The following is a 24414-nucleotide window of genomic DNA, read 5'->3' on the forward strand; positions in this document are numbered from 1 at the left end:
CGGCGATTGTAATTTTGACATTTCTCTAAAAAAATGACACCTGTGCAAAAAGTGAAGGAGGTTTTTCTTCTGTGGCATGTTTTGGACAAAAACCTCTCTCAGTTTTCCAAAATTCATCTTTTATTGTTCTGGAACATCATTTGAGTGCGACTTGTCCCGATGTGTGAAACAAGGAATTTTGTCGAAATGGAGCGAAATGAAGGGGATAAGAGGCTTCTAAATTATTGGGGAAATTTTTGGGAGTGGGGAGGGATGTTAAGAAGCAGGGGAAAGTGGAATCTCAGAGATTGAGTGAGGGGAAGGGGTCCAAAAGGGCAAAACACAGGCCAAACCTAGAAAATTGCCAGGTTGTAGCTAGAAACTAGGGTTTGTGCAAAAATGAGGAATTTGGGGGATCTCAGTGATGGGAAGCATTTGATATGGTACTTTAAGGATAGGGGAAGGTGTATGAACATCATGAAACAAGTTTTGTCGATGATTTGACCGTCCAAGAGAAATTGGCTTTCAAAACCCTAGGAGAGGGAAATGACCTTGCCAACGCACAACTGAAGCATGAACAAGATGTAAAATGACTCATTAGACATTGACATGATAGTGACAACCCTATGAATGATGATAGAATCAGCTGAATGGTGACATGGACCAACATTTTGACAACTTTAGAAGGAGTTAAGGCAAACCCTAGACCTAATGCCTAGTGACCAAATTTTGCTTGAAAACTCTTTGAAATGACAAAATTTGACTTGGAAACTCTAAGACCACTTTGTAAGAGCATATTTGATCACTGGAGGAAGGCTGGGAAGACTAACACTAACACATTCCATTCTAGGAAGTGGCATGGGCTCTAGGCCTAAAAAAGTGGCTTAAATTCCAGGGTCATTGGCACAACATTGGAAATTTTGGTCCACAGCCGTTGGCATGCAAACCTATGAGAGGGAATTTAGGTCTCTGGTCACTCCCTTGCCCAAAACATGAGAATAACTATGGCCTCAGAGGTCCAAGACAATAGTGGGACCCAAGGATAGGTTGTTTGAGTGGTTGACTTGTCTCTTGAGGGTTCTATTGATGATGTTTGATGACTGTGTGTGATGTTCTGTCGATTCCACCTCCTTAAGGTCACATAGGAGGTCGAATTTGATCATAATAGCCTCATGTCTCATGTTTACTCTAGTTGGCATAGTTACTTGGGTGGATGTGGGAGGAGGGTGTTACAGATGGTATTAGAGCATGGTTCTACTCTCAAACTGGATGGGTTGAATGTGTTAGTCATGGATGCATGTCAATTTCATGTGTGTCTCTTACACTATATACTTGTTGCAATTTCTTGATGTTGGATTAGGGTTGTAGTCTAGTTATCATGAAGAATTTGATGTTGATTTCTTGAAGAGTATTTGACTTGAGTATGTGACTGACTGTATATAGTTATTTGTCGCTTACATGTTGATTTTATGTCACCTGCTTACATCCTTGTATGTTAGGTTAAATTTTAAATATTTTGATTACATGTATTAGTCATGTAGGTTGATTGCAAGAACTAATCGATTATGTTCAACTACATGTGTTTATGAGTGTTTGTAGTTGTTTAGGCATTGCTTATGCATATTGTTAGTTGCATGTAGCAATGCGTATAATGGAGTAATGGTTGTTTTCATGCATGAGGTCATAGCATGCATTGTTGATATGGCCTTGTATTGATGACTGGACCCTAGTTAGAGTGATGTTTATGAGTTGATACATTTACTTGCGTATGTTGATTTTTTGTTATGATTATGTTATAGATGTATCACGCTGAATTTGTGATATTGCAAACAAGGTATCCTCCCTGAGCTATACTAAGGTACGTTGGTTTATTTTGATTTGATTTATCTAACATATTATGCATTGTAGGAAGAGAAATATTAAATGGATAGCAAGGTGTTAGACTACATAGAATTTCCCTATGCATCAGATGAGCAGCGTGGTGTGGGGCATACTTTTGATTTGGCTAATACATTGAGAAGCCTGAAGGAAGAGATAAGGAGTTGTAAGGGAGATAATGATCGGATCATACAGGAATTAGAGAAGCAAGCAAAGGTCAATGCTATACTTCTTTATAATTTGTCAGAATTGAAACGATAAGGGCCGCTTTGGATCATCCATGCACAAGAGGATGTGACTAATGGAATAGATGATAGTAGATCTCATGGTAGACACAAGTCAGATAGATCTCACAGAGTGAGAGATGGCAAGTTGTTGGACACTCTGGAAAGGAGGGGAGATGAGTAAAAGTATTATTATAGTTCTAGTTCTGATAAACATCATGATCATCATCACTATCATCCTTACAAGAGGAATAATAGGGGATACTTACCTAATGAATTCAAGAAAGAAAACCACCTACTTTTGATGAAGATATGAAGAATCCAGAAGATGTAGAGGCTTGGATACTTGGGATGAACAAATTCTTTAAGAAGAATGAGTACACAGATAACATGAAGGCTAGAATAGATTTCTTCAACTTTAAAGGTAAAGCAGACATCTGGTGGGAAGATATTAAGTGGGTTAGAGACATCAAGACAAATGACTTGAGTTGGTGGGAATTTAAGAGGATTTTTAGGAAGAAGTACTTGTCAAAAAGGTACTACAACAGTAAGGCTAAATAATTCTATGAGTTAAATATGGGATCAATGATAGACGAAGAGTACATGACCAATTTTCTAGTGCTATTGAGGTATGTATTGTATCTTAATTATGAGAAGGCTAAATTTTAGAGATTTTTCAGTGGTTTACCATTGATATTTAGAGATCGGATTGAGTATGATGAGCCTCGGTCACTTGAGGAATTTATTGGGAAATTGAAGCATTTATATGAGAAATCAAAGCGTAAGAATTAATCTCAACATGGATGGAAGGGAAAAGACAAAGGTAGAGGTAAATGTTAGCCTAAGAGGATAAGGCCTCAACATGCAGATGGGAAACAAAATGTGGGTCCACAAAAGAGATTTAATGCAACTAGAAAGGGACATGGGTCACATCAGTAGCAACATAGAGGTGAGGGCATTGGTCAGTTGGAGTGTTGGACATGTGGGGAGGAACATCATAGGAGAGACTATCGACAAGATCAGGGTGGAAAGCCTAAGATATATAATGCATAGGAGGCACAGATTGTTGGGGATGTTGGTCAGAGTATTCCATGTATCTATGAAGCAATGGACAATAGGCAGGAAGAACACCAGGAACCTATCATTGAGATGGATGGTAAGCTTTGTGATCAAGTTATTTCTATTTTGATTGACCCTGGATCTAATTATAGCTATGTTAGTCTTGAATTGGTGGATAAGTGTGGTTTGAATAAGGAATTGCATGCAGAGTCTTGGTTAGTGCAGTTGGCTATAGGTACAAAGAAGCGAGTCCATCATTGGGTAAGATCTTACACATTTAATTTAAATGGTATGCCTACAACAACACGTTTGAATGTGTTACAGTTGGGATAATACAGTGTGTTGTTCGGCATGGATTGGTTGTATCTACATAGAGCCAAGGTTGACTGCTATGAAAAAGCTATTGAGTGTGTTGATGATAATGGAGAACCAAGAGTCTTACAAGGTTAGAAGAAATCTACATCAGTTAGTATGGTGACAACTATGCAAGAAACATTTAGCCGCAGGAAAGGATGAAAGCAAAGCATAGTCGTGGGAGGTTGAGGATGCAGATGTGTTGATTAGATATATAGTGTTGCAACAGTTTCAAGATGTATTTATTGAGGACATTACAGAGTTTCCACCTCACACGGAGGTAGAATTTTCTATTAAGTTAGTGCCAGGGGCAGCTCCAAAATCAAAAGCACCTTACAGGATGAACACAACTGAGTTGGTTGAGTTAAAGTTGCAGTTGAAGGAAATGTTGGACAAGAGATACGTTAGGCCAAGTGTATCACCTTGGGGTGCATCAATATTTTTTGTGACGAAGAAAGATGGTACTCTCAAATTATGCATTGATTACAGGCAGTTGAACAAAGTGACTATTAAGAACAGGTACCCTTTGCTGAGGTTTGATGACTTGTTCGACCAGTTGAAGGGAGCACCAGTGTTATCGAAGATTGACTTGAGATCTGGATACCATCAGGTACACATCAAAGGGGAGGACACTTACAAGACTGCATTCAAGACCACGTATTGGCATTATGAGTTTGTTGTTGTTCCATTTAGCTTAACTAATGCTCCAATTATATTTATGTGCTTGATGAATAATTTTTTGCGTCCATATTTAGATAAGTTTGTTATTGTGTTTATTGATGATATACTGGTATATTCTATAAATGAGGAAGAACATGCCGAGCATTTAGCAGTAGTGTTGATGTTGTTGAGGGAGAATAAGTTGTATGCTGAGCTTAGCAAGTGCAGTTTCTTTTAGACTGAGGTGGACTACTTGGGACATGTTGTCTCCCAGGAAGGCATTACAGTAGATCGAGAGAATATAAGGGCCATCATGGAGTGGGTAGCTCCTAAGAGTGTGGATGAGGTGAGATCTTTCACGGGTCTAGCAGGCTATTATAGGAGGTTCATCTGAAACTTCTCGCAAATTTCTTATCCTATCATATCATTCTAAAGGAAAGGTAAGAAGTTTGAATGGATAAAGGAGTGTGAAGCTAGTTTTGAGCATCTTGAGCAGTTATTCACGCATGCACCAGTATTGCATATTGCAGATTTGGACAAAGAGTTTGTGGTATGCACAGATGCTTGCAAGAGAGGGCTTGGTGCAATCCTTATGGAGGATGGACAGGTGGTATGTTATGAGTCACATAAACTAAATGAGAACGATAAGAACTACCTGACACATCATCTTGAGTTAGATGCAGTTATAAATGTACTAAAGATGTGGAGGCACTATCTTCTTGACAGAAATTTTGTTATTATGAGTGATCACATTGGGTTGAGGTATTTTTTCGAGTAATCAAATCTAAATGTCAGGCAAGCTAGATGGTTGGCAACGATCAGCGAGTTTGATTTCGATATTAGGTACATCAAAGGTAAAGTGAAGATGGTGGTAGGTGCTCTTAGCAGATGGGTATAGGTACATCACTTGGAAGTTGTGAGCTCTTATGGGATGGACTTACAGGATAGGATCTTGCAGGCGGGATAGTAGGATGTCAGGTATATGGAGATTGTGCACAGGTTGCAGCAAGGTGATAGTACAGGTGCAAGTGTAGGTACAAGTACAAGTATAGGTGCAGGTAGAGGTACATGTAGTGGTATAGGTACAGGTGGAAGTATAGATACAGGTATAGATACATGTAGTGGTACATGTATAGGTGGAATTACATGTGCAAGTACAATGGAAGACACACACGGCATGGAATATTATCTTACAGCAGATGGATTAGTCAAGTTCCAAGATAGGATATATGAACCAGATAGCAGTGAGCTCAAGAAGGTGATATTAAGGGAATTTCATGTGAAACCATGTTCAAGTCACCTAGGCTATCAGAAGACACTGATAGTGGTGAAGAGGTATTACTATTGACTGAATTTGATGTAGCAGAGTTCGTGGCTATTTGCTTTTATTTTCAGTCAGTGAAAGCAGAGTGTAAACATTGAGGTGGTCCACTATAGCCAGTTGCGATTCTAGAATGGAAATGGGAGGTCTTTTCCATGGATTTCATCATAGGGTTGTCGAAGACAGTGAAGAAACATGATTCCATCATGGTCATTGAGGACAGGTTGTCAAAGGTTGCACACTCCATTCCGGTGAAGTCTACATTCTCAGCTAGTGATGGGGCACATGTGTTCATTAGAGATGTAGTTAGACTACATGGTGTTCCAAAGAAGATTGTATCAGATAGGGATGCGAAGTTCACTTCCAAGTTTTGGAAGGAGTTATTTGTAGGTTGGGCATAGATCTGGCCTTCAACATAGCTTATCATCCATAGATAGATGGACAGACAAAGAGGGTCAATAGGATATTGGAGGACATGTTAAGGATGTATGTGATGCATTAGCATCAGAAGTGGGAGGAATATCTCCCTTTGGCAGAGTTCACATACAACAATGATTATCAGGATTCATTGAGGATGAGTCCTTCTGAGGCATTGTATCGACAAAGTTGTAACACTCCCATTAGTTGGAGTGATCTGGTTAGCAAAGTATTGATTGGAGCATATATGTTGGAATACATGGAACAGGAGATGCAGGTGATCAAGAATAATCTCAAATCAACACAGGATAGGCTGAGGAGTTATGCAGACAGGAACAAGTTGTTCAAGGAGTTCCAATTTGGGGAATAGGTGTAGTTGTGCATCAAACCGAAAAGGAGCTCCTTGTGGATTAGATCATGTTCCAAGCTAGCACCACGGTTTTATGAACCCTTTAATATCATTAAGAGGATTGGGCTAGTAGCCTATCGACTTGCACTGCCTCTGATAGTGAAAGCACACGATGTTTTCCATGTATCTTTGCTTAAGATGTATGTTAAGGATGCTAATCATGTAATTGAATGGTTTGTATTGTAGGTGGAACCAGATGGAGAATTCCAGCTGCAACCTCAGTATATATTGCAGAAAAAGTTGTTCATGCTTTGAAACCAAGCAATCGAGGAAGTAAAAGTGTGATGGAAGAACTTTGGGCCTAATAAAGCTACATGGGAGATGGTGGATCAGATGCAAGGCATGTATTCTTCCTTATTTTCCGGTTGAGGCAAAGTAGCTTGACATGGTGGTTTTTGTATTTCTTATGGTGGTTTGGTATTTCTTATGGTTCTTTGGTATTTTCTTATGGTGGTTTGGCATATGCTTTATGGTAGTTCGATATTTGCATTATGATGGTTTGATATATGCTATATGATGTTTTGATATGTGCTTAGATATGATGACTAGTATATGTTTGATATATGTTTTGATATATGATTTGGAATATGTTTTGGTATCTATATTTATGGTGATGTTGCTATATGTACCCATGTGTATGGATGTAAATATCGTAACAACCTGTGTTATAAAGCTCCACTATGCAGTATGGGTTTCATGTCATTGTGGTTATGTTATCATGTTATTATGCTATCATGTGGTTATGTTATCATGATGTTATGATGTCATGTGGATTGGCACTCAATAGGATGATCATTGTAAATACCGTAATGAGTTGTGATATAAAGCTCCATTATGAGGTATGTTTTCATATTGTCATGACGTTCTTCTCTTGAGAAGATCTTTCATTGTAAATACTGCATCCAATAGTGTTATAAAGATCCATAAGCAGTATGTCTTTTTTCAGTAGGTTGTTGAGGTATATGAGTGATTGAACATCGAGGACAGTGCCCCCCAAAGGGGAGGGTTCTGTAACAACCCTGTTGAAAATTTCATGTAATAAAAGTTAAAAACAATAACCACGGATGAATGGGACACTTATTCCAAGCTAAATGTAGGGAAAGACATCCTAGGGGGTGTTCCTGATTTGGTTTTTTATGGATAAGGAAAATGGAAAATGCAATGGCTAAGGATTTTGAAAGGAAAAATGGCATTTTCGGCACAATTATTTATGAAAATAATGGAAATTATGAGAAAAAGGAGGTGAAAGGTCACAGGTTGCCTTGGTGGGCCTAGGAATCCTTATCAGTGAATGGTGAGATATACAGTAGAGCCAAGAGGTGGAATGTCTCTTCGTTGGGGCTAGTGATTTCGGGATGGAATGAACGGTAAAGCCTAGAGAATATGCCTTGTTGTAGGGCCTAGTGATCCTTGGATCTGACTACGTATGCATAGTAAAGCCTGAGAGACTAGGAGGCACTCAAATCCGTCACAATGTAGGTGGATAACTACGGTGGCACCCATGTTATTGGTTCTTTTGGTGTGTTATATGAGTCCCACATTCATGCCTAAAATATGGCACTGGGGTGATTAGCTGAAGAGAGACTTGGCTCAACCAATCTATGGTCAGGTGGAACATAGTAGTCCCATCTTTGGTTGGTTCATTGTATTCATTAATGAGAAACTAATTTCCTTGATTTTCATGTGTAAATGTACTGATGAATATATGTTATTTGATGGATGATATGCTTATTGTATTTTTTTTCCTATTAAGTTGTTTATATGCACATTTTATGACAACAACTATGTTTGGCCCTCAGCATGTTATTACTTGTATATTAATGGACAATGTGTCTATGACCTAATAGATGAATATTCAACAAATGACATGAGGGAACAATGGTTTATATTGATTCTTAGATAAGTATGAGATCCCTACACTTAATTTTGTTGTTTACACCTATAGGTTACATGTTGAAAATATGTTTGATGAAATTCCCGTCATGACTAGTAGGGGCCTGGTTAAGGTCTTGTTTAGCTTATTGCTTTTGCATCACATTTTATTTATAGTTTTATTTATTTCAAGATTTCATTCTATTCTGGGAAGTGGCCTGGGCTCTGGTCCTGAAAAAGTGTCTTAAATCTCGAGGTCCCTGGCACAAAACTGGCAATTTTGGTCCACAGTCATTGGCATGAAGGCCTACGATAGCAACTTTAGGTCTCTGGTCACTCCCTTTCCTATAGCATGAGAGTGAATATGGCCTCCGACATCAAGAACAATAGTCGAGCCTAAGGAAATGTTGTCTGAGTGGCTGAATTGTCTCTTGAGGGTTCTATTGATGATGCTGGATGACTGTGTGTGATGTTCCTTCGATTCCACTTCCTTAAGGTCACATAGGAGGTCGAATCTGATCATATTAGCCTCTTGTCTCATGTTTACCCTATTTGGCATAGTTACTTGGGTGGATGTGGGAGGAGGGTGTTATAAAGATAAGTACCAAAGCCACCAAAATAGTTCAATTTCCTCAGTATAGATTAAAAAAACATACATCTCAAACATTCATATAATGGTCTTACAATGTTCACGACATATGCATCAAATCTTGATGGCTCAACGAGCTTCTGAATTAAGTAAAATTTCCAAGATACATCAAAACAATGAACACCACTAGCCTCAATAGTGGAACATTAGAGAAATCACTCGCTCCTCCAAAACAACCATCTTCCTCTCCAACTCATGGTAGTAGGAGCCAAGATGAAAAGTCCTTTATATGTGTAATGAGGGTGTCTATATAACAAATGGGTGATAATTCACATCCCTTGTGACTCATGGATTACCCTCATGCCTTTTTGACTTCTTAATGACCTTTCAACCTCCTACATGACTTTTCATGTAACATGGATGTCTCTTGGATTTCCACTTTACATTAAATTTCTCCGATGTTGAATTTTCATAATCCACAAATGACGTGGGAAACAAGACTCGTGACAGGACACAAAATGACATGGACTGCATGATGATGTGGCAATGCCAAGTTGTCTTCTTTGATGCTTCTTTCTTTCTGTCTTCAATAAGAAATGTATCCAATACTTCATATTCATGAGAGATATGCTTTATTCTTCATATCTACTATTGGTATGGGGTCCCCTGGGTCAGTTTTGGGGAAAAAGCTCAAGTTTTGATGTAAAAAGATATAAAGTCTCTGCAAATTGTGGACACGTAGCACAGAGTTAGTGAAGAGCCAAAAAGGGTTTTTACCCACATTCATGTAAACTTGAGTCAGTTTTTGAAGATCTACCCATGGTCCGCGGACCATGGGATTGTATAAATAGGTGTCTTAGAGAGTCTAAGGCAGATCTATGTTTTTGTCTATGAGTATGAGCGAGGAAGTCTAGCGCAGAGAAGTAAGTCTTAGAGGGGAAAAAATCTCTGCAATTGAGTGTGTAGAGGCTTAAACTAGTGTCCGTAGCTAAGTGCACAGACCCTTGTAGCTGAGTGCGCAAGGAAGTATTGAGTCTGTAAATCCATACTGAAGATCAATAAAGAAGACTGTTGTAGAAATTCCTGTGTTTTATCTCTTTACTTCTGTTATGTATGATTATGATATATGCTGTGATGAAATGATGTGTTTATAAAATAATGATGTATTCATGCGCGAATTTACTTGAACCATCTTATTATCTTAATGCAATTAATGTTAAGTGATTACGTGAAGATCATAACACTCTCTGTTAAAGTTATCGAACACTTAGGTAGATCTGAGTAAATATTGACTTAAGGTAAGATATGGTGCATGTAAGTAGCTAATTTTCCTTATCAGGGTCCGCAAAAGCCAGTCGTAGAACTTCGCAGAGGTCTGGAGGCTGATTGAGGGAAGATACAATGTTAAGCCTTAAGGGCTTAGAGATCTGTGTCTAGGTTATAAAAAGACATCACATTGATATCTGGATGTGGAAACTCGGTTCGAGTATCCCCCCATACTGCTTTGGGTGAGACTTCAGTCTGCGCTATGCGGATTGATGCCAAATGGGCCAGTAGTGTAAGGATTTTTTTGGCGTAATTAACTCTAAACCTGGGTCAGGACCCCCTAAGCCAACAAATGGTTCCATTGTCGAGAATGCGATTTGCATAAAGGGATGTGTGATGTCGCATCATTGGAATCAGACTAAGAAGGAAATTGAGAAATGGTTGGATAGAAAGATCCATGAATTCGTGGCACAGGAAAGCAGGAATCCACGCCTGATAAAAGAATAGTGGTTGGACAGATATTTGTACAAAAAAATACACGAACTTTTCTTTTGTACCTTCCCGATTGAACTATACGAGTGGATAGCTAAATTGGCAGATGACCAAGGAAGGTGGATGCTTGACGGTCCAATAGTGTGGACTCCAGAGCTAGTGCGGAGGTTGAAAGCCTTTGAAGATAAGATCGTGTGTGTTGTTGACCATTGGCTTGATCGAGTTGCATGAGGATTTGCTACAGAGTTTGCGGTTAACACCTCGGTCAGTTATAGCGAAGCAGAGTGACGCTTCTTCAAAGGACCGTGAGGTAAGTATTTGAGATCTTTGACTATCTGGATTAATATGATCTTTTGTGAAAAACAGGTTATTCCATTGCCTTGATGTTTGGATCTACGCGAAGTGGAAGGAGCTTTAGAAACCAAGAAAAATTAGGTCCTGAATACAACCCATTGATTGGACCTCCTGCAATTGACGATGAAGGAGCGGTGCAGGCCTCACCGCAAAACACTGTCCCATTGATAAGATAGAGATTTCCGCTAATATGTCATCCGTCCACACCACCTCCACCTTCACCTCCACAACTTACACCTTCGCCCACTCCACCCCCACCACCACCGTCACTCAACATGTCGAATACCAAGAAGTTTTCCATTTTCAAGGGCTTAGGAAGTGAGGATTTAGATCAATTTTCATTTTTTGCAAAGGCTCTGTGGAGAAAACAACAAATTACAAATGATAATATAAAGAAGGTGCAATTGGTTACTGCTCCGCAGGACCATACGCTGACATGGTACATTAAGTACTACACTAATCATCCATTAGCATCATCAGCAGATACTAAGACCGCTTTCAACAAAGAATTTGGTAAGCCTAAGTCTACCTCGCAATCGGTAATTAGATTTAAGGAAATCACGGCGTGGCCCAGTGAAACGCTCTAGGAGCAGATCAAATACTGAAGTGTGGGATCCGTGAAGCTAATATGAATCTCACAGATAGTCAGCACTGCGATTGGTTTATAGCCACGCTCCTGCCCCACCTAAGGGTTGTTTTATTGTAGCAAAAGATAGGAACTCAGGCAGAAGCTCTGGAAATTGCAATGGTATTGCATGAAACACATATTTAGGACACGTCTTTGGGAATCCAACAAATTCACGCGCAGTTGTAGAACCTCTGTTTGGAATTGCAGAGCTTGAAAACAGAAAAGGAGGCCAGAACATAGGTGCGCAACGAACTTTGGTGCCTCGAGTGTAAGAGCCAGGGACATGATAAGGATCATTTCCCTATTTTCACGAATTATATCTCAAGGGGGTGGGCTGATGCCCCTGAGGCAGGAAGCTCCAGTAGGACCAAGTATGGGGCCCACGCTATGGTGCGCTATTTGTCAGGTGGCTAGAAAACATGTAACAGATAACTATCATTTGCTGCAAAAATTTGTGCAGACACCACAACAATTGTTATGCAATTTTTGCAAATCGGTGGGCCATGATGAGCACCACTTTCATAGCTATGCACTAATGTTGGAGAGGACGCCTACGTATTGAATGCAAGTAGAAACTTGGCCTCTAGATCAAGGCACTGGGGGAGCGCATGGAGGATATCACGGGTGCAGAGGAGGCCCAGGAGGAGGAGGACCTACTAGAGGTCGTGGACAGTCATTTGCTATAATTACGAAACACGAGGACACTACACATGGGAGTGTACGAGTCAGACACACCCATCATGTCAATACTGCACTCAGTTTGACCACACAATAGAAGAATGCTTTGTGTTGATAGATAATATGAAAGAGAAGAAGGCGCAGCCTCAACATCCTACACAAAATTTACAGATGATGAGGGTCGAGCCCCCAAGGAAGATCTAAATGTGAATATCGTGCTGCAAAGCGGAATAATGACTAGTGATGATAAAGGAAAATAACTTGAAGAAAGTTAGTGGGTCTGCAAGGCCTCAGAAAAGGAGGTTGGGTTTGATCAGGACCGCGTGAAGGAAATGTTTATGGAGGCAAAGAAAATCTTCGCTGATACCTCTACCTCAAGAAGTGAGGACAAACTGCAAGAAATTAGCGCACCTATAGAGGTTGAACCCTTTGTGCTTACCACCTTCATGGAGACTTGTATGAAACTATTGTGTGATAGAAAGGTTGTGAAAAGGCTAAAAGAATTGATAAATAAGTGCACTGGGAATGAAAATTCTCCTTAAGGACATTGCTAGTCAGAAATATTGGAAAACATAAGACAAGGACAGGGCACAAGATGAGGCTCACCACATAAATAGGAGACTACGAGATGGACTAGGTTATCTAGATCTAGGATCTGATGCGAACGTGTTTCCTAAACAGACATGGCAGAGAATGGGGAGGCCTACTTTGCAGTGGTCTCCAATTCAGTTGAGGATGGTGAACCAGTATAAGATTATCCCTATTGGACAATTGCATGGGGTGACCATAGATATAGAATGTGTGAGCCCACTCGCTAATTTTGAAGTGATAGAGATTGTTGATGACAACAATCCATACCCTGCGCTCCTTATTATTGACTGGGCTATTAACATGAATGGGGTTATCAATTTGAAGAAGTGGACAATGTTATTTGAAAGGAAATCACTCCGCGTTGTAGTACCATTAGACCCTGCAGAAGGACTGCGCTATATTGAACCGGTCCGTGACTATGAGGAAAGTGATGATGATTTGGATCAAATATACAAAATTATGGCACAAAACCAAGATTGGGTTAATCCAATGGCTGATGGATGGATTGCATGGGACCTCAAAAGCTCCTATACCTCATACTTAGATGAAGAATTGGAGCATTGGCAAAAAATGTTGCATGAAGTATCTACACTGTGTCGCAATATGATGACTAAATTGTTGCGCTATGTGTCATTGGAGGTAAGAAATCTACCTTATTACGATGGTTTAAACGATGTAGATAATTTTTTGGATGCTTTTGAAAGAGAAGTCCCAAAGGATCATCGTTTTTAGGTGCTGGATTTGGCACTATGTGCTACGCCCACTCGATGGTGTGGTATGCATGTTATAGACATATTTAGGCACTTCAACCCCAATCTTATATGTCGATAAACTAGGTCTCTTCAACCCCTAAAAGTGTTGTTTCATACCCTAAAAGATCATGGTCATCTGATTACATCATTCCCCAAAAGTTCCACCTGAAAAAACATCCATAATTGGCCTAAACTGGACCATATTGACTGCTCCATTGTCAGGGTGTGATGCATACTGACTTCTACACTAGCCAGGTGCGATGCATATTGATAAGGTCTTCTGTAGGGTGTGATGAGTGAAGATGGAAAAATTTCCAAGACAGTTTGCTAAGTGGATGCCCAGGGAATCTTCTAAAAGCTTCTCCTATGACACTTGCCTCTCTGAATTCACTCAGGGATGAGTAAGAGATCCAATAAATCTCCAAGTGGAACCAAATGCAACAAGTGGAATGACACTAATCAAAACCCCAGAGATGACTCACACCCTTACACACATCTATAAATGGATACCTCATCTAAGAGATCCAGGGGCTGGAATATTGTGAATTGCAAGGAAGTGTTGATAGTTTGTGTTTGGGACAAGAGCATTTTTTTGTTGGTGTGATCTTGCTATTTCATGAGGTGAAGAGGGTTTGATGTTGGGAGGATGATGCTGGATCAGAAAACTGGGTTGTGATTCTCCCTTCTATTTAATAAAGTTCTTCATGTTTTATTCCATATAATTGTGCACTTGTGAATGTTATTATTTGTGAATGCTAATGTGTGTTCATTATACATATGATTCTATAGTGTTTATGTTACAATAGATCAAGATGCTTTGATAGTTCTTTGCTACTGTATTTCTACAGGTACTCTTCAAGCGGGATAAGTACGGAGAGGATTTGTGAGCTCTGTCAAGGGGGAGAAAGATCGAGCAAAGGATCAAGCGAAAGTTCCAAGTTGGTCCTCTCATCCTTCTCTTATCTATTGTGCATAGAAGAAATCGTTGAATTACTTTGAACTGTTGTTTCTAGGGTAGCTACCAAACCTAGAGGGCTAGTCGATCAAAAAGACACTAGTTTTCCCAGAAACAAAATGGCGACTCCACTGGGGATCAAATAGATGTTTGTTTATTGTTTGTGTTTATTTTATAAACTATAGACAGAGCCTGAAGTCAGCAAGGTAGCCTTTGAACTGCTCTTGCTCTGCAATTGCATAGTAGATAAACGCTGCTTCAGTCAATCTCTGGTTTAGTTTATGAATTGAACATCTAACTTACAAGCAGTCTAGATCCTCTTTTGGTACCTCAGTAACCTTTGAAGACTATTCCTTTGTAGTTTTCTCTTTACTGTCCATCATAGCTCGGCTTAACTCACTAAATACAGCTGCAAATTTGAGCCAAAACCCACTTCAATTGCGCTCCCTGGCCCATCGCACTATCTGTCACTGTGAACCAGTATGCATCGAACCTCCCAAGTCTATAAAGTGTGATCCATCCCTATTTTTATGAAGCCCGGGTGTAATGACTGACTGAACCAATTTCCATTCTAGAAATTTGGGGTTTTTGTCCTTGTTTTCAGTTTTGTTTAGTTGTTTTTGCTACTTATGAACCGTACCTCATTACTGAAGCCTACTTGAAACACATAGATCAGCCTCCATTGATTAGGATTAGTAAATGTTTTTATTTATTTATCCATCATTTACAATCCTTTGTCGAAAAGTTTCTTAAATCGAACTGTCGCTTTGGTACAAAAAGTGTCACAACTGTCATTTTGTGTCAAAAAGAGAAGTGTCGTGGATTCTTCCTTCCCTGGATAGTTGATTGAACTTTTTGTCATGTATTTGATTTTATTTTTTGATATTCGAAGTGTCGAAATCATTTTCTATTCGAAATTGAAAAGTGTCGTTTAGTCTTCCTTTCTATTTTGAAAAAGAAAATTGTCGAAAATGTCGCTTTGAGTGAAATATTTCATATCTTTACTACATGTAGTTTTCCTTTTTGGCTTTCTTCACATTAAGGGGAATGAAAAACAAATACATGCATTTGCATTTTCATTTGGTTTGTGTGCGAAAAATGATTTAGGAAAATGCACTAGTGTGTGCTCTTTGCTCTTTTTTTGAAAGAATCATAATTTTATTTCCCTAGTAGCTAGGATTTTCATTGCTCAAAATAAACAAAGATTGTTTATCATTGTAGATTGCATTTTAGGAATTTCAAGTCTACATCACATGGTGAACCATTGAAAGGCAAACTTTAAACAAGATCAACTCTAAAATAAATCTCAACGAACCTAACAATGCTTTGGAACCTAACGCAACACATCTAGAGGTCTAGGCTAGAGATGTGTTCCGGCGTCGTAAAAACTAGTAACTATCATTTTCATCGAAGGTTGGGTGATTCCTCCTCCTTGATACGACAAGTGCTAGCACAGAATTGTGCTCCCCGTACCATCGCATATATATTGGGAGACCACAATAGGCATATATCCTTTATCCATAGGAAGTCGTTTCTGCCGCCCTATCGATTGCAATGCACTGAACAAAGCATTTGGGAAGATTGACTGCCATACATAAGTCCTTGGTAATTTCTCTTTAATCTATCACCAAGGTGTATATTGCAGTTTTGCGATTGGTTTGGTAATCCCTCTGTCTAGATTTTCCAGATTAGTCACTTTCGTTCCTTTTCGACTCTTTAAAAGAAAAGGTCCATCTGAGCACTTGTCACTTCAGGCTCATTAAAAATCGAAGGGGACTAGAGTCATATTTAGCTTTTTCTCGACTCTTAAAAATTGAAAAATCAAATTTGTGTCAAAGCATCAATAAAATTAATTGAATTCAGAATAACATCATTTTCCCCTTAATTTTGAGTTGATCAAGTAATCCGCAATCGTGGAAGAAAGTCAATCAAAACCCTGTCATTTCCGGAGACTAGCGAGTCAACCATCTTTGACTCTGGAAACGAAGCCATTCCGAGCAAAACGGTCTCATTTACCTGAGTCCAATTCATCTGGTTTATTTGAAACTTTTGTTTCAACATCGTCAGAGACTACAGTTACTCCAATCATTTCTGGTACATATTCCTTTGAAGAAGAAGTTCCACAGTTACAAGAGAACATTAGAACTGATCCTAGTGTAACGGTAGACACTTCTATACCTAAAAAAAATCCATCTAGAGTTGATCCAGAGACTGGAGTTGACTTACCTGAACATCTGGAAGTTGAGTTTCAGAATTCGGAAGGTGTCACCCCTCTAGTATCTGTCACTGCAGAAGTTATACCTTCTTCGGCTTCAGAAATATTTTACGGACTTGACGGTCTACCTCTTCCACCAGGTCTGATTGCTATAGAGGAGATAGTAGAGGATCCTCCATCTGGTACCCTGATACATTTGGGAACTGGGATTCATTTGTATCCTTCTTCTCCTAAGTTTGGTTCTTTTAATCATCCTTCATCACAAGTTCCTATTGAATCGCTAGGAAATATTTTGGATAGACTAAACATGTTTGAGCAACCATCAACATCTAGGACTATGTCGTCTGATACAACTACGATAGAACTTCCTATTGCCACTCCTACAATGTTTGCTGGTATACCATCTATTCCAGCTAGTTATCAAACACTAGCGGGAGCCCACTTAGAGGTTGCTTCAACAACATGGTCTACTCCTATTTATTCATTCGGAGTCACATTTAGTATTTCTTATGTTGAAACTCAGAAAATTGATCCTGCATGCCAGTATCAATTTGGGCAGACCAGTCTTCAAAGACCAATATACCCTTTGAACACTGGACTACCACCATATGGAGGGTAGTATGCTTTTTCGTTATTCCCTCCTCGGGAACAACCATATGAGAGTTTACAAAAAAATTCAGGTCAAACTGGAATTAAATCCAGTGGTTGGGTACCAATACTGCCACAACAACCAAGGGTTGTATATTTAATGCAACCGATCCAACCTGTGTCGAATATTCCCACTACGCCTGCTATTGTGACTATGTCGCAAGTACAAGCACTGCATGTTGTGTCTCAACTTCAAGTCTCTCAGGTTGTAATCCAACAGCCTCTTGTCTCTACAGCTCAATCGCAACCTCAGGTTAGTGTTTCCTTACCTGGAATGACTCGGGCTCAAACAGGTATCATCACCCCGCATCTTGGTCAATCTTCCAGTATTGGGCAACAGCAAATGGTCCAACAACCATGGCTGGTACAATACCAACAACCGAAATTCCAGCAAACCCAACCTCAGTTTGGGCTTGGTCGATATCAAACCTATCAAGGACATGAGCAACAAGGCTTTGTAGGTAATGGGCAACTGCATTTTGAAAAAGGTTATCAACAACCACATTATACTTGCTATGTCCAACAACCTTATCAAAGTTACCAGCACCAGATACATTATGCTGGTATGCAAATACCTACTGCTCAGGTGATTCCATCTTATCCTAGGTATGCTTCACCTAACCTAAATCAGTAGTTTCCTTTCGTAGCAACTCTAGAATTACTAGATTTGAACCGGCTAACAATGATCGAATTGCATACGCCCCTTAGTGGCCAGCAATTCCTCATAAACTTCCCTCCGATATTCCTAAATTCAATGGAAATCCAGGTGAAGATCCATCAAATCACGTAATGACTTTTCATTTGTGGTGCTTGTCTAACACCCTGAATGATGATTTGATTAGGCTTCACCTTTTTCAGAGAATGCTAACTGGTCCGGCAGCGAAATGGTATATTGAATTGCCTAGAGCTTCGTTTGACAATTTCAGCACCCTTGCCACTACTTTTCTAACCCACTTTCAGTTACCCATTAGGTACAAAATGGGAAGATAACTCCTTACCAACTTTAAACAGACCATGGCCACTCACATATCTGATCATAATCATGAGTGGCAGCATCATCATCAAATGGTAAAGACATATGTTCCCAATCATCTTTTAGCTGAGTGGTTTATTAAGTCCTTATTGCCATCTATCACTGAGGATGTGGCGAAAGGAGGAGTTGTCACTGAAGAGCAAGTCATTTCTCGTGCCCAATATTTAGACTTGATCTATACTCAGTCTAGCACACTCTACGATAAAATTCTTGATGCTCCTAGACCAGAATTTTCCGTTCCTCCTCCTCCTAAATCGAATAGGGATTTTCATGCTGGTGACGGCGTAATTGGTGCCTCAAGCATGCAAACTACAAAGGTTTCATCTGGTAAAGCTCTTGCATTTTCTAGTCAAAATGAAAATGACAAACCTCTTGCCTCGGAGATTAATGTCATGTCATCTGACAAGGGCAAGAATCCAATGCAACTAGGGGGCAAGAAGAAAGGGAAAAATAATAAGAAGAAACAGGAGAATTCAACTCCTGAGAAATATTCTGACAACCCTACTAGGCCAAAGAAATCTCCTTGTTTTCCATGTTACATATTTAACAAGGAGCATTGGATGAAATCTTGTCCACATCGAGCTGAGGTTACGAAATTTTTAAGGACTTCAAGTACCTCAGCAGTGTTGACTGATCCATTTCCGAACCCAGAAACTAATCTGGTTGCTATCAATCATGCTTCCACATACCAAGTTCTTATGCTATCCATCTCAAAACAGAAAAATGTTTCCTTGATATCGACAAGAAATAAAGATTATGGGAATCCATCATCGTCAAACAACCAGGCTACAGATCAACCTAGTGGTTCGACAACAACTTCGCCAGAAGTTGTTCCACCCATTATTCCTGAATTAACTATAAAGCTGCCAAAGGGAGTAGTACATAAATCAACATTTAATCCTCATGCTTGAGCAGCACAGAATTATAATATAGTGGAGGATCTGGCTCAATCGCCATCTGCTATGTCGACACTTGAAGTATTGCAAAATTGCCCCTCCCAAAAGCAGGCTTTGTTATCAGCAATAGGTGGGATTGATCCAGTGGATTCCAATCTTATGGCCTTTAATCATAAAGGGTATATGCCTCAGTTACTGGCCCAACTCGCTTTCCTTATACCGGTAAAAGCCCTTAATAAAAATGTTCATTGAACAATCATTGACGAGGGGACATCTACCTGTATTATGTCAATGAGTTGCTAGAAAACTCTTGGTTCACCACCCTTGTCGCAATCATCAATGACATTAAAAGCATTCGATGGAAGAACATACACTCCGTATGGGATTTTAAGTAACTTGCAAGTTGAACTGGGGGACAAGATAGTAGAGATTGAAGTCGAGGTCATTGACGGAAACCTTCATTATAATATCCTACTGGGAAGGCCCTGGATTTTTCTATGGCTGTCGTTGTGTCTACATATTTTAGAAAGATTGCATTTCCCTTCCAAGGTGGAATCACAATCGTTGACCAACTAACCTTTTTACCCAACAGTTCACAAGCTACTGGAAGCATTCCATTGATCCATGGAAGTTCTCAATCACTTTAAAATGTCAGAGTAGGTCTCCTAAAAGACCCTTCCTTAATGGGTACTTTTCCCCTCTCACCTCCAACTGGACTCATGGAGGTGGCCATAGTGGAAACCTGTCATATGCTCTCTTATACATCATCTAAGATTAAGAAGAACTCTAACCTTTTTGATAGTATGGATCACCACGAGGTGTTGCCCCCAAGCCCCATAGAATCTTTGTAGGAATCAATTTTCTGGGCCTAGGCGGTAAACCAAAATTAGCACTCAACGAGTGTTTGGATAGATAGGTCTCTAGAGTATGGTACCTCTTCCAATCCTTGGTCTCGTATACATTCTACAGATGAAGGAATCATCCAGTCAATGGTGGTAGGAGAGATGTCGTGGGAAGATTTCCACCATCGTTCCCACCTTCAAGATAGCAATGAATATTATTCAAGCGACCTTAATCGTCCTTTAGTTTTTGATTTTTTATTAAATATTGTAAATACAGTGTATTCCAAGCGAAATCTGTCCAATATTGAAGAAACTATCCCCATTAATATCTCGACCAAACCTAATGTTGTAGAGAATATTCACGTTGGAAAATATTGTTCTCCATCAGAACTAGAAATTTACTGCGCTCTCTTTCATGAATTCAGATATGTCTTTGCGTGGTCATGTGAAGAAATTCCAGGCATTGACTAGAGAATCGTTGAACATGAAATCAAGATGTATCCAGATGTCAAACCAGTACGACAACGGCTTCGACCTATCCATCCGAAGAAAGCTGCTGTCATTAAAGTAGAAGTTGAAAAACTTTTGCATGCTGGTATCATTTACCTTGTTCCTCTCACTAATTGGGTATCGAATATTGTTCCTGTAATGAAAAAACAAGGAACGATTAGAGTGTGCATCGATTATAGGGATGTAAATCAAGCATGTCCAAAGGAAAACTATCTTACACCCTTCATCGACAAGATAATTGATGAATGTGCCGGATGCGAAATCTTTTCATTCATGGATGGATTTTCTAGATACAATCAAATCAATATCCACCCACAGGACCAGTCAAAGACTGCATTTATATGTCCTTGGGGCACATTCGCATATCGTAAATTACCTTTCGATTTGAAGAACATAGGGGAAACTTTTCAAAGGGAAATGAATTATGCCTTCCATGACATCAAGCACATCGTTCAACCATATCTCGATGATCTGCTAGCTCATTCACGAAAGCGAACTGATCATCCGCAATATTTGAGAGCCATATTTCTACGTTGTCGACACTACAAGATACGACTCAATCCGCACAAGTGTTTGTTTTTTGTTGGTTCTGGTCGATTACTTGGTTTCATAGTTTCTAAGGACGGAATTCAACTTGACCCATTTAAGGTTCAGGCAATGCTTGACATGCCTCCACCTTCAAATCTACTTCATATTTAGAGACTCCAAGGGAAAGCTAACTTTCTGAGGAGGTTCATTCCACACTATGTTGAACTCGCTCAAGGTTATACATGTCTTTTGAAAAATGGAGTACCCTTCCACTGGGATCAAGTCGCGCAAGCTTCCTTTGATGCTTTAAAAGATTCCTTGATAAAAACATCATTAATGTATGCTCCTGACTATCAAAAAGACTTTAACATGTATCTTGTCGCTGCAGATATAACCATCGCCATGGTTTTAGTGCAAGAAGTTAATGGAACAGAACATCTTGTATATTATCTAACTTGTAATCTTAATGATACAGAAAGCAAGTACTTTTATGTTGAAAAGTTGGCCTTAGCAGCTGTTCAAGTAGTACAGAGATTTTGACACTATGTTCTCTTTCGCAAGACTACCATTGTGTCAGATTGCAACCCTATGACCTACATTCTGTCGCGTCAATTACTAGGACGCAAATATTCCAAATGGATAACCATTTTTCAAGAGTTTGATCTGGAATTCACAAAATCCAAATCAAAGAAATATCTCATCTTTGTGGAGTTACTTTGTGACCTTCCATCGTCATCCAACGATTTTACATCCAAAGCATCAATCGTGGATGAGACTCTATTTTCGATATCGTCAAGCGATCCATGGTATGGAGATAAACTGGTCTATCTCCAAACCCAAACTTTTAGGCCTAATACCTCTCGCTTTGAATAGCGGTTTACTCGATACCAAGTTAAGGATTACCTGATCATTGGTGATACACTTTACCGTCGTGGTGCTGATACAATTCTATGAAGGTTCCTCACACATGAGCAGGCTGAAAGAGTTTTGAATGATTGTCATTCAGGTACTTGTGGGGGCATCTATTTGGTTACACTATCGCACAAAAGGTCTTATGCGCTGGTTACTTCTGGCCCACTATATTCAAAGATTTCATAATTGCAGTTAGAAGTTGCCATGCTTGTCAAATATTTGATCGCGAAACCATATTACCATGCACCACTGCATCCAGTAGTTGTTGTTGGGCCATTCACTAAATGGGGAATATATTTCATGACATGTAACCCCACCTCAGCTGGGGGGCATGGGTATATTATAGTCATTGTCAACTATTTTACAAAATGGGCCGAGGTGATGCCTACATTAAACAACAACGACGAAATAGCTGCTCTTTTCTTTTTTAACCATGTAGTTTCTAGATTTGGTGTACCACAAGCTATAGTCACAGATCATGGGTCACATTTTTGTAATCACATGATGATCGAATTGACTGCCAAATTGGGATTGTCCCACAATAATTCTACTCCGTATTATCCACAGGCTAACGGACAGGTTGAAGCAATCAACAAAGTCCTTAAACGCATGCTGCAGAGAATGATTGGAGTCCACAAACGGAATTGGCATTTAATCATGTACTCGACTCTGTGGGCATATAGGACATCAGTGAGAAATTTGACCGAATTCATGCCCTTTCAATTGGTGTATGGTCTGGAAGCTGTCTTACCAATTCAGTGCGAAATCTCATCCCTCAAGCTTGCAATTGATCTGCTTCTGAAAACTTCGGAAGAAGAGGCTCATTTCTTGGAACTAATCCACTTGTATGAAACCCGTCGTGACGTCGCACTGGCTAATGAAGCACATAAGAAAAGGGTCAAGGCACAATATGACAAAAATGTCAAGCCTCGTGTCTTCTCAGAAGGTGGCCTAGTCTTGCTTTACGGTCAGGACTTGCACAAATTGGGAGCAGGTAAATTCGAACCATTATGGATGGGCCCCTACATTGTTAAACGAGTATTGACAAAAGAAGCCTACGAGCTGGTCAATTATGATGGGATTCCACTGTCGCAGCCCCGAAACGGGTTGTATCTTAAACATTACTATGCTTGATTAAGTATAGTAAGCTTTGTATATATGCTTTTATTGCATTTTTATTTTTCTTCTAGAGTTTTCATTTTGGTTAGGTAATCCACTTCGCATTTGTTGCAGATGTCAGACTTTTTGGAACCATTTTTTGGGTATGCCGACAGAGCTAGTCATAGTACGCAGAACCTATCTTCTGTAGCCTGGGCCATTTTTGCTCCAAGCGGAAAGTTAGTGAGTTTCAGAGGGATATGTATTGGTCTATTGACGAATAACATCGTTGAGTATAGCACGTTGATTGAACTTCTCTTTGATGCCATTTCACGTGGCATACGCCAATTTGTTGTCAGGCTAGATTCACAACTCATCATTCTACAACTTACTGGCGTTTATTTTGTTTGGAACCCAGCTATTTATCGCATGTTCCTAAGAGTCAGGATTTTGGAAAGACAATTTGATTCCATTCAATATCAACACATTTCCAGAAACTTAAACACATTGACTGATTCATTAGCAAACTATGTGTCAGATAGACATTTACAACATTTGTAAAGAAAACATTTTTGCATAACTTAACCAAAATAAAACTCCTGAAATCAAAAATATATAGTTGTTTATAGTTTTTTACAAAATGTTTTGTGTCCAAGACAAAATCAGTCGTCTGACCAAGAAACTCAAAGTGAATGCAAAAAAGCATCCTAGACAAATTTGAAATGAAATGATGAAAGTGAAACGTAAAACTACTTTTTATGTTTACTATTCATGTACTTCAAGTAAAATGTTAGTTTTAGTTCATTTTTCATACATATATATGTATTTCTAATCAATTTGATGGAGTGATTGAGCAAGTTGAACGACCGACAAAAGAATATGATGTGCTAAACAGTGAATTGAACATCTTTGACCACCAATTCAAGCATAATTCTGTCATTTCTAGCTTGTTTAAAAATGAAATTGACACCGAGCATAGTTCCCCCATGGTTTAAGCTCGTTAAAAAATAAACCTACCATCGATCATAGTTCCCCCATGGTTCAAGCTCATTAAAAAATGAACCCACCTAGAGTAATTAACCTTTGTGATTGCCATGCTATTAGCCTTTTGAGCCTTGGTTGTGTACCTCCCATCACCTCCATTATTTTGGCCGATCATACACTTCCACTTGGTTGTTTACCCTTTTTGAGGAACAATTGTGATGAGTGGTCTTGTTAGCCAGCCTCTTCATAGAATTCACGATGTTTCAAGAA

The sequence above is a fragment of the Pinus tabuliformis genome, chromosome 3_2, assembly GCF_031772625.1.
Source record: "Pinus tabuliformis cultivar Carrire ecotype Pingquan chromosome 3_2, CPIR1, whole genome shotgun sequence".
Classification (NCBI taxonomy): Eukaryota; Viridiplantae; Streptophyta; class Pinopsida; order Pinales; family Pinaceae; genus Pinus; species Pinus tabuliformis.